Source organism: Amphiura filiformis, chromosome 16 (assembly GCF_039555335.1).
Source record: "Amphiura filiformis chromosome 16, Afil_fr2py, whole genome shotgun sequence".
Lineage (NCBI taxonomy): Eukaryota > Metazoa > Echinodermata > Ophiuroidea > Amphilepidida > Amphiuridae > Amphiura > Amphiura filiformis.
The window spans coordinates 21,002,178-21,007,650 of record NC_092643.1 but is presented as its reverse complement, the minus strand read 5'-3'; positions in this window follow the sequence as shown (position 1 = coordinate 21,007,650).

Here is a 5,473-nt window from a genome sequence, read left to right as displayed (position 1 = left end):
GTGTATGACGTGCATTCCCTAAATTCAGTAAATTTTCATCGTCAACCGTGTAATTGAATGGGATTATTTTGAAATTTTAAAACGCTTGAAATATCACAAACAAATAGGCCTATGTTGATAAATAATATAAATACAAGCTAAAACCGTTGGGGTTCGATAATGAACCCCACAAAACTAACCGAGTATATGGAAAATGCCATACGGCCGGGCGGTTTCACGAGTTGCCGGCTCGATCATGTCATCCGCCGCCTGCCAGGACCCAGCTGAGATCGGGTCAAAGTCAAAAGGTCACATAATTGATTGATCGATGGATTTGATCGTTTTGAAATAGGGATGGGCAATATAATATATGGAACCCGCTACGGGGAACCACTCCCACTGCTGCCGGGGCAATAGACTGCGCTGCATTCCTTTTTTTAAATTTTTTTTTTTATAAACAATTCATACGTTTCCATGCATGAAACCATTTAAAATCTATGACGAAACACATCACATCTCCAGTGACTGCCCTGCCCCGAGAAAAAAGTTTTCTCATGGATATCTGAGCTGTTATATCAGAACAGGAATGATGAGTTTTTCCATGGTCAGGTCAGAGAGATTAATTTAGGGAATGATACATTAAACTGGTCTACTACAGTAGACTACCGGAGCAATAGCAATAGCAATAGCCTGGATTTTAGTGTGAGGGGGCAAAGATAATTTTTTGTCCCCATTTGTCAATTTTTTCCCCATTTTAAAGGACAATTTACTCTTTGTCGTCCCCATTATTTTTATCCCTGAAAATCTTCTGGGGGAGGGGCCAGTTCGCCAACTTTTAAGGGGGGATGAAAATTCTCCCAAAGGGTTAAAAAAGTACAAAAAAGGCCGTTTCTTATTTATAACAATTCGGTCAGAGACCAGGCGAAAACGGGTGAAAACTTATTAGTGTCTCAGCACTAAATTCAAGGGACAGACTGAAAACGAAAAAAACACACAAAAAAAAAAAAAAAAAAAACCACAGTAGCGTGGCCGGCAGGGTGTGGAGTGGGGGGGGGGGTGTTCCCTAATAACAAATGAAAGAGAAAAAGTGCCCCTCTAAAGTGTTATTATAGAGGCTTGTAAAGTATAGTCAAAAACAGCTTGGGTCACTTTCGTAACAAAATTCAGTTGAATAATGAACAACTTCTGTGCTCTTAAGACCCCGGGATGGGTAATTTTAAACACTGGGTATTTGAAGTGGTATTTTAATTTATGATTTTAAAATAAATGTCATATTATTTATTTACTAATGTCAATTAAGTGAAAAACACGAAAAACCTTTGCTTTTGTTTTTAGATCTTTGACGATGTAAGCTTAAGAGTTCATATCAATTTGTAAGCGCTCTTTAGCAAAATCATAGTTCATACAACCAAATAGGGCGGCCTATGACAAAACAGGCGAAAATAGTAACTTTTTGCACAAGATATAATAAAAATATTCTGATTGGATAAAGGGAACACTTGAGGTTTTGACAAAAGCCAATCACAGATGCCAATTTTCCAACTAGAAGCTCACACAGCTCTTATGCTATGCACTCAACCGTGTAGAGTAAACACAAAATGTGTTCTCTATACAATTTATATGTATAAAAACTGCTGCTTGGTGACGAAATTGTGTGCTCGAGGTGGTGCATTATTATAGAGGCTTGTAGATGCGTTTATAAGAGAATCGTTTTTGTATAGACGAAAATTTCACGCATTCCTATACCTTAATGGCTGCCAAAGTTGGGTCCCCGTCGGCTCAATCTCACCTAAAATGTGAAATAATTTTAAACTGCATTTTATCACCCGTGTTACACGTAGACAAAAGAATGATGATATAGTTTACAACACAAAAGAATCTAACATCGATTTTTAAGCGGCTTTTTGGTGTTGCGGGGACCCAAAGATGGCCGACCAAATCCTGACCATGACTTGGCTCGTTGGATTAGTCTATATACTATCCAAACCTTTCCATAGGCATCATTTTACGCGGTACAAAAAATGTGCGAAATTGGCAAGGTGGCCGGGCAAAGCGTCAGTTTGAACCCCGAGTTTGAACCTGAATTTGGAAAGACACTTAGACACGTTAAAGTTGTTCTATTAGCCAAGATATTAGACTCTATGTCACATTTACGCCATTACCTCTTTTATTTTTTTCTGAAAAGCAAAAATGCAATTATTAATCATGAAAGTCGATTTTACGCAAATTATGCAAGCTTGATGGTACAGCTCAACTTATCATACTTTTCCTACATTCGACCTTGAATGGTTTTTGAGTTGACACAGTCATGAAAATAACTATAGATACTTGACAAGACCATTAGTAGCCCAGTTCTGAACCTTTTCATTGATCATTCATAACAATAGGTATCTGATGGATCAGTGAAGATAAGAAGGGATTATAATACCCGTAACCTTGATACATCTCGAGGAAAAAGTGCAATGGACATGTTTTCATTTTATGAAAATTGAGTATTTAACCCAAAATGGAAAATGGAACAATTTATTGGAAATCTGTTTTAACAGATTTTTTGACATCTTTTTCTGCACTGTATTATACCTAAATTAAGAAATTTGATAAATATTCAAAGAAAATATAGGTCATCCAAAAAATTGTGATTTTTACACATTTTGGGGCAAAAAAGGAAACATAAGCAAAAATATCAAAATCTGTCTAACAGTTTTATTCATCAAGTCATAACAAACGGCCTACATGCTTAATTTCTAATAAAATATTGAAATTGTGAAAAATATAGGTATTTATTGATTTTCATGTTTTTTCTTGCAAATATGCTAATAATATGCAAATTATGAAATTGCAAAATAAAGTTTTTACATCTGTATCTGTATCTGTATCTGGGTCTCCAGCAAAACGGTAGATCCGCATCCCGCTAGAGTTTGGACGGGTCGCGGAGCTAGATGACGTAGTTTTGCTTTCCCCCCTTAACAAGATGATCAGCGACGGCTGTCTTGAATTGTTCTAGTTTGGTTATATTAATGATGGCCTCTGGGAGATCATTCCAATGGGGAATGGTGGATGGATAAAAACTGGTACTGTAGACCTTAGACTTGGCATGAACCCGGTGGTATGAATACTGGTGGGATCTCCGGTGGGTTCTGGTTTGAGTTTTGAGTTCATGTTGCACATCCACAAGTTCATGGGTAATTTTATACAGCATGTTGAGCCGGGCTATTGTGCGTCTAGTTTCAAGCAGTGGCCATCCGAGTTCTTGAAGCATGGCTGTCACGCTAGCTTTCCTAGTGTAGTTGTTACAACACATTCTGGCTGCAAATCTCTGTATTCTTTCAAGCTGTTTCTTTTCTCCTTCAGTAAATGGAGCCCAACCGCAAACACCGTATTCCAGCTTTGGGCGAACCAGAGATTGGTAAAGGCGTGATTTCACATTCCTGCTACAAGACTTGAAGTTCCTTCTGATAATACCAGTGGTCTGCTTGGCATTGGTGGTGATCTTATTTATGTGGGATGACCAGGTGCAATCACTGCTGAAGATAAGCCCAAGATATGGGTGGTTGGTTGTAGTCTGCAGAGGTCTGCCATTGATTTCATAAGGGTGGATAGCTGGGTTCTTCTTGGTGGTCATGTGCATGACAAAGCATTTGTCAGAGTTGAATTTCATCTCCCACTCACTTTCCCATCTACACAGGGCGTCCAGGTCACTCTGAAGAGAGGCAGCATCTGACGAGGAATTAACTTCCCTATACAAAAGCCCATCATCTGCGAAAAGCCTGGTTTTTGAAGATACATATGAAGGAATATCGTTCACGTAAAGGAGGAACAGTAGCGGGCCGAGGACTGTGCCCTGGGGCACACCTGATAAAACTTCTGCTGATGTAGAACACTCTCCTTCAAGAACTACTTTCTGCGAACGTGATGTTAGGAACCCTGAGATCCAGTTGTAAATATGTCCAGTAATACCGTAGTGTCTCAATTTCAGGAGAAGTCTTTGATGGGGAACGCGATCAAACGCCTTAGAGAAATCTAGTAAAATTGCGTCAATCTGCTTTCCCTTTTCGATTGATTTCGCGATATCATCTACTGTGGTGAGTAGCTGGGTGTCGCAACCTCTACGTCTCCTGAAGCCATGTTGGCAGTCATTGAGTATGTTGTGACGCTCTAGATGGTACATTATATGGCGGTGAATGACATGTTCAAGACACTTGCACACAACGGACGTGAGCGATATAGGACGATAATTACTTGCATCGCTTTTACTGCCTTTTTTGAACACAGGAGACACATTAGCAGTAGTCCAATCATCTGGGAGTTCACCAGTGGATATAGATTGGTTGAAAAGAGCTGACAAAAGTGGAGCTAATTCCACGCTACATTCTTTATAGGATTTTATTAGGAATGTTGTCTGGCCCAGAGGCCTTGGAGGGATTGAGATCATGCAGAAGTTTTTCTATGCCAGCAGCCGTGATTTCAAGCGGATACATACCATACATCTTTCAAGTATGATGTTCAAAATGACAGACATCAAAAAGAGATTCGATGAAATGTAAAGGTGTAGTAACAATTTTGGCATGGACTGTCTGGTTAGGCAAAGTACGGTAAGTTGAGCTGTATGCGAGTTAAATGTCAAAAGTGGCCCAACTCGTTTTCTAGATTTAGCCTACGCTTCTATATAGACCTATTTGGCTTTATAGAACCATCTTTATTCTGGTGTTTAACACAGTGAGGCTCCGGAAGATTTTTAATAGGGGGGGGCATTAATATGGGTCCTGGCCTAAAAGGGGGTATCCCCATCCAGCGCAAAGAGCGGAAGCTTTTGCATACTACATTTTTACATGAATTGTACCTTATATTATGAATTTTACCCTAAAATTATGAACTTTACCTTCAAAAGTTATGAATTATACGCTAAAATTGTGAATTTATACCCTATTATGAGTTTTTAAAATTATTGGGGCCCTAGGGTACTTGACCCCACCAAAATTATTGGGGGGGGGGGGGCACTGGATAACAAGTTTCTTTTTAAACAAATCTTATGCACAGGCTGCTTAATAACTTATAAAAAAATAACTTATTAAGTTTTATCTTCAAGATGTATCCAGTTCAAAACATTTAAAGCCTCTAGTTTTATCTACTTAGACCTGTAATCATTTTTGCTGCTCTGAATGAAAGAATAGGCATAAACGAAAGAAAAATAAATAATGATAGAATGAAAATAAATACTGAAGAATGAATGAATGAATGAATGAAAACACGTTTTCATTCTGCTTTAAATTAAGTCCTAAGGCACGTCAGGGAGCTCAAATAGGAACAAAATATTTATCCTAAATAAGCAGTTGGACAACCGCAACCTGTAGCCTGAATTTAAGAGTATAAGCATGTAATTTCAATATCCTGGCACGTTACAGAGATGTAATGATGGAGGTAGAACTTTTTGAATGACCCTCGTAGATTTGGCTTCGACGTCAGCCTGTTCGACGTCTCCTAATGAATAAAAGCC